A 14,410-nucleotide genomic window follows, 5' to 3' on the forward strand; every position below is an offset into this window, starting at 1 on the left:
TAAATCATTACACTGACATAAAAAGTACTTCCAGAAGATTTTATGTGCATGTCTCAAACAGGGTAATCCACATTGGAAAATCCACGGAGTCAGGTCAGTGGCATTATGTTACCACTAGTCAGAACGCAGCAGATCACAGTACAAGACTAATTCAAGCAGCTCACCTGAAACATACCAGTTGATTCTCAGGCCCAGATTTCTGAAGTCATGCAGGCACGAGCAAGCCACTGAAAGCCGAGGTATTTCACCCTATTGAACCAAATTTTGACTGTGACATCAGACCTGAAGTTATAGCCATAAGCAAATGCTAGGCTGTTAGTTTCCATTTCAATGGACCCCAAGAGACCTGAATTCATACAGCAGCAATGCAGCTTGTGCAGTATTAGCATCACCTGGTGAGTTCACCTTAAAAGATCTTTACAAGTGCCAGTGGTAGCAGCTTCAGAACCTTGCTGATGCCTTTTAGAATTGCTGGAAACAATAATATATGTCATCCTTCCAAACAAAGTGGAGGAGAAACCAAGTGTTCAAGTAGATTTTGTTTTGTCAAAAGACCCTCAAGCAAAGTGCAATGTATGGCCAATGGGTCTCATTATGAAAGCCATTCCCAGTGGTGATGGTAAAGTTCGCAAAGTAGATGATAAATCAGGAGATTGCTAAAGTATACCGCCGACCTGTCTCAGATTTAGTAGTCCTTTACAAAATAAGGTTACTAGTTACCTATTTAAACGTTACAGTAATTCAAAGATATATAGCAGTGATATATATTTATACCAGGTGGGGAAGTGCTCTGTAGGGAGCCATCTATTGGGTGTTTAATGCAACTGCACCTGTTTTTATTATTTCCTTCAACAAGAACAGGAAGTGTTTTATGCTTGTTAAGACTAAACATTTTCCCTAAACCTCTGCAGCCTGTTTAGCTTCCTAAAGAACACCAGTGAAGGTCTCCTCCATTCTCCTCTTGATACACATATGCCTGTAAGTTCTTTGATTGTGTTTGTTAAAGTCACATACATAGCTAGATTGCATTTCAATGTATTCACTGTGATTTGTAGGTAGCAGTTTGTAAGAAATGTGTTCATTGCATGCATTTGTAAACAGACATGTGTACAAGCTTATTGTAACTTCAGTTTATGTGATTATATTGCAGTTTTACAGAACTATTCACAGAAGTAAATTCAGTTTTGGAATGAAAACAACACTGCTTCTGTCAGTTTTGTTAGCTAGCTGTCGGCTGACTGTTAGTAGGACAGCATAGGCAGTATAAGCAGGAGAGTAAGCAGAGAGTCCAAGTATGTGAAAGAGAAAATTGAGGAGGGGGTATGATGGTTATTCTGTTCAGTAAAGAAGTGAAAAGGGTTTGATAAGAGTCTCTTATGTAGCTTCAAAACACACATAAATGCACATTACATGCATCAGTGCAATTCTACGAAACCCAAAATGCCCCAAATTGCTGCAATCTGCCCGATACGAGCTACAAAAGAAGCTTCAGAACTTTTTTGAGCTACAGGCAATGGCACATTCAGGTGTGAATAAGCACCATACAGATTAATAGTTTTTTTTTATGTTTGAGTGTTTTGTATCTTCAAGCTACAAATGCTCAGGTGTGAATGCCACCTTAGTTCAGGTGTCCAAACATTCAACAGTGAAATGTTACAATCTCTGTTCATAATGCATGGGGGAGGGGGAGGATTAAAACTCACCTGTACTGTGAGCAGCTGGTCGGGGCTGATCATTTAGATATTTGTATTGAAAACTAACATAAACCACTGACAGAATATCAGCTTTTAATATACAGTATATTATCAATAAATATACAATAAAATAATACTATAGTGTAGGATTTGTTGAAGGTAGCATTCATAATTTCTATAACCAATCTACCATAGTGGGCAAAAAATAAAATATAAGTAATTCAAGTAAGTGTATCCTTGTAATCAAAAGGAGAATTTATTTTTGTTGTCCAAACATTTAATGTTATCTACGATATACGGATTATAAGTAAACACTCTCACACGAAAAAGCATCAAAATGAATCTTTACAAGCAGTCTGGGGACCTACCAATGCTGAATATTTAAACAGTTGAAATGAGTTATTCAGTTTTTCAATGACATTTGATTTTTTTTTAATGTTTGTCTTATCACTTTGTACCAGTTTTTGTTTATTGTACTAGGTTTTTTTTAGCCTAATGGCTGCACTTCATGAAATGGATAAAATGGTATATCAAACCAATGTAGAAGCCTCATTTCTCCTATTTATTGCCCTAGGAACACTCCCATAGCAGGTCTTCAAGGTACAATATGACCTATAAAGCCCTGTAATCTCACAGAGTGATATCCTGCTAAAACTAGTTATCAACCTTTGCCCCAAGTCATTACATCATCGCAAATCTTTTACAAGCATTTCAAAGCATGCATAAATGCACAGCTCCACAAAACTGAAGCTACTTGTACCATATTGTTATTTCCTACTCACTTCATAAACTATTATTACTAGCTATAGTATAGAACTTTATTCCAAACTCAGCTACAACATAATGCTGTACAACACTGCTTTTCACATTTATATTTGATACCTTTTGTATTTCTCCATCTGCGTTTAATGAAAATATTAGATGATCATATCTTCAAGCTACATTAGTTCTTGTCCTTGACAGTTCTCATTGCAGCTTTACCCCTAGTATATGCAGAAATCTGTAAGGATGGATTCTCACTTGAGCATTTTTTTGTGCTTTTTTGTGCATTTTCATGCAGTATTTTTAGCTTTTCCATTAGCTATTTTTAAATTATTATTATTATTATTAATTTCTTATTTTTTGTTGTTAGGGTAAGGGGTTAGAGTTAGGTTAGGTGTTAGGGTTAGGATTAGGTTTTGGAGTTAGGTGTTAACATTTTATTTATTGTCTTCTTATTAAATATTTGTTTTTGTTAGGGTGTTACTTATAATAATAAATGAATGAACAAAATGTAAAATAAATACACAAATTATTATAAATAAATACCAAATAAAATAAATGAATAATATGTAATAAATAAATAATTAACCCCCTAACCCCCCCAAAAAAAAAAAATATTTTAAAAGTGCAAAGTGCTTGTTTCTATTTATTTCCATGGAATTAAAAATGCTCAAAGTGGAGATATGAACCATCTCCATTGAAAATAATTACTTTTTTCTCCTCAAGCATTTTTGAAGCTTCGAGCTACAAATTGCTCAGGTGTGAATGGGGCCTAAGTGTGAATCCAATCTCCAGGAATCGTGTGTCAGGGAAGAACAAAAAAAAAAAAAAAGCAGGGACAAAACAAGTGATTTTAGGCCAAGCTCTGCAGAGAAGCTAGGTTTAAACTGAAGTTTAGTTTATAATTTTTTTTGAGACGGCACCAAACACATGCGATATGTAATATGTGTGTAGTGCTATCCCCATGGAAGCCACTGGATTTTTACTGGTTCTTCCCCAAACAGTACAGAGGAAGCCAGGGACACAGCAACAGTCCACTCACGGAGGCTAGGTCAACAGTCTAGGGCAGGGGTAGGCAACCTGTGGAGGTCTTTTTAAAGTTTTTTTTGCTTATAGAACTTGTAACAAGAGAGGACAGAGGGGTGTGGGATACTCAAAAACATCTTTGTTTGTAAACCCTTACATAAACCCAATGAAGTGACTGGCCTCAGCTGGCCACAGAGATTAACAAAATCTTTCTATATAAACGATACCGTTTATTTACAGCTGTCTTTCCCCTATATCCATTCAAAGTGCAAAATTTACACAGGATCTCTCAGCTCTGAAAAGCAGGGGCCGGGGAGCTCAAGTTACATCAGGAGAGCTCTGAGAGCTGATTGGAGGGAAGAGACCCCCCCCCCCTCACACACACACAGACACAAAGAGCTAAAGCTGTCAATCTGCTAGAGCTCCCTCCCCGTCACCATTTTTCCCTAGGGATCAGGAAAACTTGTCAGAAGTGACTCGTGCTGATAGCAAAGGAACAAAACAGCGGACAGAAATGACACTTAGGCTAGGTTCACACCTATGCAGTTTGAGTTTGATCCGCTTCTGCAATGCTTTTTGTGTTTTGTGCTTTTGCACATTGATGAGTTTTGCATTTTTTATTTTTAATGTTTTTCTTGTTGCTAGGCAGATTAAAATGCATAAAAAATGCACTACATGCTTTTATGCAGCGTTTCCATTGAAGTTTATAGAACCAAAAACACAACTTTTTGCTTTTAAAAAAGTCCCTGACCCTTTACAGAAACCACACCAGGTGAAAACAAGGAGATGTGAACGTGTCCCATGGGAAATCATGTTAAATGGACTGCTGTGCGTTTCTGCAAAACTCTTAAGTGTGAACCTAGACTTTGTGCTCTAAATTGAGACAAGTACATACTATAGAGGGATATGCTTTGTTCACATTTCATGTCTCAGATTTACAAAGACTTTAAGCCCAGTCAACAGAGGACACTTATCTCTACAACAGCAACTTTTACTCACAGTTGTAAACCATGAAGCAGAATTTGGCACAGGTAAAAGGTAGACTGGAACAGGGGCGGACTGACAACTCATGGGGCCCCCGGGCAATAGAGGATCATGGGCCCCTATGTCCTTGCCCACACTCAATAAAGCCTATAAAAAAGGTACCAGGGGCATTTCATGGGGCCCCCTACTGACCCCGGGCCCTTGGGCAGTGCCCGAGTGCTCAAATGGTCAGCCCGCCCCTGGACTGGAACATTCCATGCCCTCATGACTGGGAACCATAAGGTAACTTGAAGCAAACTAATGGTAGACTGGAACAGTCTGCAGGTTCATAGCTGGGGACCATGAAGAAATTTGTAACACCAGATCCTGAGGCAGGAAAAGTCTATTGGTTTGGTTTCTTGGAGAGTAGTTCAGTGTCCAGTCCAGAGGAGCCTCAGGGGCAGGCAGCGTCCTGAAATTCACAGATCCATTCTATTCACTTAACAGGGGAAAAAGATAATCTCTGCAGGGCTCTACACTATTTAAAGTGATTGTAAAGATTAAGGGTTTTTTTAATTATAAACATGTCATACATACTTGCTCTGTGCAGGTGGTTTTGCACAGAGCAATCCTCTTCTTCTGGCGCTCTTGGCTCCTCCTCTTCAGTTAGTGCCTCATAGAAAGTCACTTCCTATGGGGGCTCTCTTGCAAGCTAAATCCCAAGCCACCCTGTCTCTATCTATGGATACAGAATGTGAATGGTGGAGAAGGTAGAAGGGGGTGGGTGGGCGGTTGGCACAACTTCTCCATATAGCAGTGGTTGTTGTTAACATTCAATATTGGAAGACAGCCGTTCAGGGCAATATCTGGAGACTGTGAAAGAGACATTGCAAAAATGATTATTACAAGAAAAAGATGTCTGAAGGTATACACCCCCCAATAACAAAAATACTATACTTCAGCCTACATACATTTACACATGTATGCTAGTTCCTGCAGTCTTTTTTTTTAAACTAGGAATATCTAGTAACTTTGCAAACATAACCTATATGTGACAGCTGTTAGGTGCTACTATACTGCCAATTGAAAAGTGATCCACCACAATTTGCTTTTCAGAGGACAACAAGCAGTACCACCAATGTGAAATAAACCTTAAAGAGTATGTAAACCCAACATTTCATATTCCTGACATGTGCCTGTTGTACTACGTACTTGTATGAAAAAGTATCCATTTATCTTTGTATTGCTTCTTTTGTGCAAAATCCCTGGTATTCCTGCCAGCCCCTCTGCTTTCCTATTAAAAAACTGACCACACTAGTCATGAGAGCACAACATGGCTAGTTTCTAGCTGTGCTGACAACTGAACCTGCTCTCCCCCAATGATCAGACTTCTGCTGACACTCCCCCCACTGCACAGCCATTCACTGGGATGATCATTGAGCTGCTGTTTCTTCCCCCCCCCCCAGCTCTGTAAGAGCCTGCTGCACCTGAGAATAGAGGGTATGTGATCACTTATAAAAAAAAGGGGGGGGGGGGAGGTATTAATATTCTTTTTATATCTATACACAAATGTTTTGTCTTTCATTTTAAACTGAATGGGCTGTTTTAAAATGTGAGGGTTTAAAACATCAACAGGCTGAGAGCGATTGTCATTAGGACAGGTTAATGCGGAACTTTACTCTCTCAATCAACATTGACTCTTTTTATTGATTGTGCACATTGAAAGAGTACAAAACAGTACGACACAATAAAAACAGTACGACACAATAAAAACAGTACAACACAACAAAATGAACAGTTAGGCACTGGCACAGCCAGACAGACCAAACCCTCAGCCTAGCCACACAGTATACAGAATTAACACAGGACACACGAGATCCACGCTGTGTCTAGCGGGATCCCATTCTGCTACTGGGAGTGAGGTAACAGAGGTACGCTGACTGATGGAGAAGGTGCAGCACAGTGCACCATCCCGAATGCAACAAGTAGAAGTGTGTAGAGGTATGGGACATCACTAAGCAGAGGAACTCCACTTTATTACTACATGCAGTGAAAGCGCATCTCAGGGAACTGCCTTAATGTTAGGCTTTGCACATGACCGCAGTCCCCACCTAGTGTCAGGCATTGGTGAGCATGCCCTCAAAGGTACTCCTAGTGCATGGGCATGATAGGCCCTGCCCATATGTATGCCTGACATTATTCACAATGTAATGATATCTCCACTGCTGCTACTTTTTTTTTTTTACCATTTCTGGTGCCTTTACATCATATGGAATGTGAAACTTTCCCAGCCATCACAAGTATTTGTTGCTTCTCTGCATTTCCCTGATTAGCCTCTTTGCCCTTTGGAAAGCCTCTGCCACAGCACACACACACAGCAAAGACAGTATGTCCACTGTTAGCTGCCTAGGACTTGTACTTACAGTGGTTGTAAAACTCTGACGTGAAATATGAACAAAGCATACCCCTCTATAGCGTGTACTTGTCTCAATCAAGAGCATTGAGTGTTATTTCTGTCTGCTGGACACCCATGGTGGAAGGAAAGAAGATTGCATAATCCAAGGCCTGCCTTACTCTATCTTCCAACCTTGTATACCTTTATCTCCCTTTTCCTAATTTCAAAACACAATGGAAAAGGTAACTAAAACAATAAAACTTTTATCTTTCACAGACTGAAGCTGGCCATAGACAATGCCATTTTTTTCCGATCAGCCAGCAGGCTGAACAGGTTCCCCAAGCCACACAAAGGTAGATGGAGGAATCCTGCACTACTGTATTTTGACAGCGGGACTCCTCAGCTATCAGAATACACTGATCAGCACTGCAGCGCTGATCAAACAAAAACTTAACAACAGTCCAGTTCGAAAGGAGTCATTATCTAGAACGACTCCTCCCAAACAGAAATGGCCATAAATTAAATTCTGTCATTCCCTGCTTAACATACAAGATCTGGAGCGTAAGGCCTCTTGCACACATCCAGGCATTCTTCTTTACTGATTGAACAGCAGCCCATTGTTGTCAATAGGCTTGTATACATTTGTAGATCAGCAAAAAAAAGAATTACAAAAATCTGCATTTCCAGTCAGTAGTTTTACACGCAAATGTGCACATAAATGCACAAATGTGCGCATACGTCACCTTCCCTTGATTTAAAAAAGCTAGAAGAATGTATATGCATGTGTACACATATGCACGAATACATACACATACGCACAGGTGCTATACAGCCCATTCTAGCATTTTTCTTTTCTGCCAGGAATATCTAATGTTCATACATCAGTATTGCGTGCATGTACCCCAATAGTTTCTGGGTTGGTTTACACCAGAATTCTTGCGCATTCTCCTGCAGTGCGATTTTGCAGCACATTCATTTGGATGGGTTGTTAATTGCACTGGCCCGCACAATAAGTGGTGCATACATCACTTTTGAAACATGTGCTGCACTAAATTGCAAGGTACCACTGTAACATGCAATCTGATGCCGAAAGCACCCCAAGCACAGTGCTTGGGGTGCCATTACCAAAGTATTGGCACTTGCAGCAGATCGCAATGCATGTTTATTGCATACCGCTCTCTGGTGTAAACCAACCCTCCATATGACCAAGCACATACAAGCCTTGGGAACCATTTAGATCAGAATTAGCTAAGCCAAACTCCAGGCAACAATCAAACGTAACACTGTACTACCACTATTGTTACTTTTTCCTCTGTGCCTTCTGCCAAAGCATATTCAAAACACATACAGCAATATTCTCCATGACACTACCACCACCATGCTTCACTGATGAGGTGGTATTGCTTAGGATCATGAGCAGTTCCTTTCCTTCTCCATATTCTTCTCTTCCCATCACTCTGGTACAAGTTGATGTTGGTCTCATCTGTCCATAGGATGTTGTTCCAGAACTGTGAAGGCTTTTTTTGGTGTCGTTTAGCAAACTCTAATCTGGCCTTCCTGTTTATGAGGCTCACCAGTGGTTTACATCTTGTGGTGAACCCTCTGTATTCACTCTGGTGAAGTCTTCTCTTGATTGTTGACTTTGACACACATACACCTACCTCCTGGAGAGTGTTCTTGATCTGGCCAACTGTTGTGAAGGGTGTTTTCTTCACCAGGGAAAGAATTCTTCGGTCATCCACCACAGTTGTTTTCCGTGGTCTTCCGGGTCTTTTGGTGTTGCTGAGCTCACCGATGCGTTCCTTCTTTTTTAGACTGTTCCAAACAGTTGTTTTGGCCACGCCTAATGTTTTTGCTATCTCTCTGATGGGTTTGTTTTGTTTTTTCAGCCTAATGATGGCTTGCTTCACTGATAGTGACAGCTCTTTGGATCTCATCTTGAAAGTTGACAGCAACAGATTCCAAATGCAAATAGCACACTTGAAATGAACTCTGGACCTATTATCTGCTCATTGTAATTGGGATAATGAGGGAATAACACACACCTGGCCATGGAACAGCTGAGAAGCCAATTGTCCCATTACTTTTGGTCCCTTAACAAGTGGGAGGCACATATGCAAACTGTTGTAATTCCTACACCGTTCACCTGATTTGGATGTAAATACCCTCAAAATAAAGCTGACAGTCTGCAGTTAGAGCACATCATGTAAGTTTCATTTCAAATCCATTGTGGTGGTGTATAGAGCCAAAAATGTTAGAATTGTGTCAATGTCCCAATATTTATGGACCTGACTGTAAGTCAGCATGAATAGTCTGGTGGACAGAATTATTACAATACCGATGTATTCAGCACACCATTCTGCCCATGACTCTGCCTGCTATTCCCCCCAATGGCAGGAAACAGTGGCCAGAAATCATGTAGTCCAATAAAACAGGAGGAAATGATGTGAAGTAGCACAGATCTTCCTTCAGGCTTTGGTGGAAACTTTAGTTTAGAAAGCAGAGACTAACTTATGACATCAAAGGCAAATATTTGCTTTTCTCTAAAACTAGTAATTACCTGTATAAAAATATATATGCCCCTAATTCGTGAAAACGCGGTGCGATGTGCAGAATCGGATCGCATGGGTGTTCACACCCATGCGATCCAGTTCTGGTGAGGACTAAAAAAGGGTCCTACACTTTTTTGGTGTGGATGCGGTGTGATTTGAGCCATAAAAAAATGAATGGCTCAAATTGCACTGCACAGAAATCACACGATTTGCACGGGAATACGGTGCGGTTCCTGTGCAAATCACATGCTAAATGTTTGTAGGCTGATAGCAGCTTTCACCCTGGGTTCACACTGATGTGGTGCGGAATTTGCACTGGTTTCTGTGCGATTTCCACATCGCATTTTAATTGCACCCCATTCATACGAACCAATGCAAATGTGTACTTTAAGTTAACGACACCCCAAAATCAGTTCACAAAACGTGGCACGATGTGCAGAATTGGATCGCATGTGATCAGATTCTGTTGAGGACTAAAAAAAGGGTCCTGCACTTTTTTGGTGTGGATGCAGTACGATTTGAGCCATACAAAATGTATGACTCAAATTGCACCGCACATAAATTGCATGTGATTTGCACAGGAATGCGGTGCGGTTCCTGTGCGAATCACATGCGATGTGCCGCACTGCATCAGTGTGAACCCAGGCTTAAAGTCCTATGGTGCTGTACATCTTACTAGTAGCACTAAATTAAATATTTCAAAATTTGTGAAATGAAACAAATATACACTATATCATCAAAATAAACAAACGATTCTGTGATAAATAGTCCTTCAAGCCTTCAACATAGATAAGTGAGATATATACTGTAGTTTAACACCCAAAACACAGTGCAATATTGTGACCAACAATCTTTGTTCTTCCAGTGACTTGTGCAACTCCACCAAACGGGTGAAAATCCTGCTCACCTCCAATAACGTAATACAGGCTCATCAATATAATCCACGTGGCAATGATCCCGACCTCTACACTCCCTCCTTATCTCTCCTCAGATGCTGGATGGATGCACCTTCTGCCTCCGCATGTACTCATGTTTTATTACATACACATCATATGGAACAGAAAGGCAAAAACAGTGCTCTCCGTTTTTAAAACATTTATTAAGACACCAACAGATACCAGACACTCAGGACAAAAATTACAATGCGCTTTGTATATATCCTGTATAGTCATACGCTCCCTCACCACTGCACCCTCATATGGCGACGGCATGACTGTACAAGCACAGCTCTTCCCTCCTAGATGCATTTTGTCCTGTAATTGGGCTTCTTCAGTAGAGCTTTAACACCCATGGCTGATTTGACAAATGATAGTGCTATTAAAACGGTATTAACATCCCCAAAAATACATATTATATTGTACCTTGTCAATTCTTAGATGTGGTTCCTACATTAGTTTTAGGCTGTTTTCCTGTATGTTCACTTTGTGATTCTGTCAGTAGTATTTTTAACTGACTTTAGCAGAACAAGCAGTCCAGATAAACCATGTAACACTGACAGGGGTACTTACAATGGTTGGCTTTATTCATTTATGTAAAACATTTATTACAAAAGGGAAAAAAAACCTGTTTTCTGTAACAACTTATAAAGTCTTAGGTGGAGTTCATCTTTAAATTGTTAGTCAAGTCCATCTACATGTGCTAATCTCACACTACCCACTCCCCAGACTGACAATGGTGCTGTCCAGGGGTGTCTGCTCTACTACTTCAGAATTGCTAGGTTCACTTATATGCAGTTTCTGCATGTCGCACCTTTTTCAAATCGCAGCCGTATGGAAATCTCATGGTGCTTTTGCACCAATGCGATCTCCCTTACCCAAAAGTGTGCTGTATTTTCAGATGCATGGGGGTGCCATTAAGAATCATTGGCACCCCCACACATCTTCTAATAGCAGCGTGTTTTGCCTGCAGGTGTGGGAATGCATGAGATTTACATACAGTCCTACACCCACATATACAGTCATGGCCAAATATATTGACACCCCTGCATTTCTGTCAGATAAATGTATAGGCATTCTCATATTTATTACTCCACAAAAAAGTGGAGAAAGAAAAAGCAAAATCAGACACATTCCACACAAAACTCCAAAAATTAACTGGACGAAACTATTGGCCCCTTCTCAAAATTGTAAGAAATAATTGCATTCCAAGGATGTGGGGGGCGTAAGGGAACCTCCTGATTCCCTAGCCTTAGTCTTACATTGTGCGCAGTCACGCTCTCTTCCAGGTCTAGAATCCCAGAGGTTCGCTAAGCCTAATCGGTCCTTCCCTACTGATAACATTTCACAAACTACAGCCCCATTTGGGATAACCCTACGTACCCTGAGCTTGCTAAACTGCCTTATGCGAGGAAGCGGCTGTCCCATGGTAGATCACATTTGAAGCATATTTTTAGGGGTGGTACTCTGTAACCATTTTCCACTTTACAATCACAATACAGATTACAGCAGTCTATGCACTTTTATTATTTACAGCTGCATCATGCTATTCAAGCGCAACATTTAGCACCAGGATTTTCTTTTATCCACCCCCATTTTCAATGTGATGCAGCAGGGCACTATTCAGAAAGGTTTTACTTCTCATTGCTATGCAATGCTGCTGTCCATATACGTAGCTTCTTACCCCTGTAGGGTGGCAGAAAAATGGAGATGATGTGGATGCTCTACTTGGTGAGCAATGGGAAATGGCACTGGAAGCGGTCAACTCCATCTCCTTGAGTACCTCCCAACAATATATCTTGAGAGTACACTACACCCCACTAAGATTATTAAAAATGGGCCTTCTGACTGACCAGATTTGCCCTAATTATAGCAGGGAACATGGTACGTTGATTCATATATTGTGGCAGTGTCCAAAGCTGCATAGGAGGCAGTACTTAATACCATTAATCAAGTATATTCTACTAATCTCACTCTAAATCCTAAACATTGTGTTTTGGGCATCATTGATGATGTGGAGACAGATCAGTTTATGGGGGAGGACCTCTCCAGACCCATAAAATGATACTGTTACATTGGAAAAGTACCTCCCCTCCAACTCTCAAAGAGTGGGTGGAGCATATGGGCATTAATCTCACGTTTGAGCGGGTTTTTTTTCAGCATCGGGCATGCTCAACCAAGTTTAATAGAGTGTAGGGTGGCTGGTTAGATGTTCCAGGCCTTGTACTGGTAGATCTGGTTATGGATAAAAAAAACAATATTGGTGAAGCGCTTCACATGAAAAACTAAATAAGTAGGTGCAATGATATAAAAATACATATAAAGTGACCACACTGTATTGAAAAGGTATTGATAACTAATGCTAAATAATCCCCCCAAAAAATATATAAGTGCCAAGTGCTGAAAGTGCAAAACAGGTCATGCATTTGCTGACTAGATCGTGCCAAAATAAAATATATGCACAGTAAACAGAATAAAGAATAACATTACACACTCTAACTGAAAGTGGAAAGTGCTCAGTATGGGTATGAATATTGGTTAAAAGTAAAATCCACAATAAAGTGCAAAACAGGTCATGCGTTTGCTGACTAAATCATGCCAAAATACAATATATGCACAGTGAATTAATACACAATAACATAGCACACTCTAACTGAAAGTGACAGGTGCTCAGTAGGAGTATGAATAATGGTAAAAAGTAAAATCCACAATAAAGTGCAATAACAAAGTGCTTGACATTTCATGTGCAAACAAACACCGCAATGTCAGTGCTTCAATTCTTCACTCCAAACATGATGCGTGTTACCATGCCACACGTGTATATCGTAATCCAAAAATGGCTAAAGTGCCTCCTCACCTTAACCATGCGACCACTAAGGGCCACAATGCTTTAGGTAATATAGCTCCACCAGACTGGGGATCTCTGTAATAATACTCCTGTAGTACCACTCGATCTCCTCTGCCAGGTCACTTATGCTCTCAGATGGTAATACCCCCGGGATAATCACAAGGCCATAGAGAGGTAGACAAAGAGAGCCTCCATAGTGAAATGCCGTTTATTCCATATAGCAGATAAAAACAAGCCAAAAGAGAACACTCACAGTATAGCAGATCTCATACAGCTGGTCTCCCATGTGCTGTGGGTGTACTGCAAGGTGCTGGGTGTTCAATGATGGCGTCTGCTGGAAGTGCTTAACCAGAAGTACGTCACTGCGCTCTACGCGTTACTCCGAGATATCATGTGGCTTCATCAGGGTTATGGATAGGCATTTTGGCTGAAATTTCATATACTGTACCTAGTGTCAGAATTGTAGGATTCCTTTTTACTTTTATTATCTTGTACAATTGTAAGGAGAATTGTTGGATCTTGGTAATGTGCTGTGTATGTCCTGAGTTGATTTCAGACATTCTATTGTGTAAAAACTCGAACGTTTGGTCTTCTCTTTGTTAACTTAACTTCTGTCTGTCCTTTTTCTGACAAAAAAAAAAAAAGAAGAAGAGGAAGAACGGAGTGCGGTCCCTACAGTCAAACAAGGTGGAGGTTCTCTGATGTTTTAGGGTTGCTTTGCTGCTTCAGGCACTGGATGTCTTGACTGTGTGCATGGCATTGTGAAATCTTAAGACAGGAAGGGATTGATTTCAGTTATGTTTTCCAAGGGATGTGCTACGAAATAATAAATTGAAGGTGCCAATACTTTTGTCCATGCCATTTTTGGAGTTTTGCGTGGAATGTGTCAGATTTGGCTTTTTGTTTCTTCACTTTTTACATCATACCAATACAAAAAAATAAACATGAGAATGCCTAAACATTCTCCACTGGTCTAGAGTTTAGCTATTGACTCTACAGACAGTTGGTGACTTCTGCACACTGTGCGCTTCAGCATGTGCTGATCCCGCTCTGTCATTTTACATGGCCTACCACTTTGAGGCTGAGTTGTTGTTGTTCCCAGTTGCTTCCACTTTGCTACAATACCACTAACAGTTGACTGTGGAATATTTAGTAGCAAGGAAATTTAATGGATAAACTTATTGCAGAGGTGGCAACCTATCATGGTACCATGCTAGAATTCACTGAGCTCCTGA

At 40.4% G+C, this 14,410-nt stretch overlaps 1 long non-coding RNA gene across 2 annotated transcripts; it reads left to right on the plus strand.

Moving 5' to 3' along the window:
* The first annotated feature begins 75 nt into the window (after positions 1-75).
* On the plus strand, positions 76-14,021 carry LOC149445687 (uncharacterized). Of its 2 annotated transcripts, XR_016306363.1 has the most exons (3): positions 76-395; positions 912-978; positions 10,258-14,021. It is a non-coding gene; the product is annotated as an uncharacterized LOC149445687 (long non-coding RNA). The 2 variants fall into 2 exon arrangements; XR_016306362.1 differs by lacking the exon at positions 76-395 and having other exon boundaries at positions 447-978.
* The last annotated feature ends 389 nt before the right edge of the window (positions 14,022-14,410 follow it).

The sequence above is a fragment of the Staurois parvus genome, unplaced genomic scaffold, assembly GCF_062004578.1.
Source record: "Staurois parvus isolate SC_StPar_1 unplaced genomic scaffold, SC_StPar_1.0 ptg000715l, whole genome shotgun sequence".
Lineage (NCBI taxonomy): Eukaryota > Metazoa > Chordata > Amphibia > Anura > Ranidae > Staurois > Staurois parvus.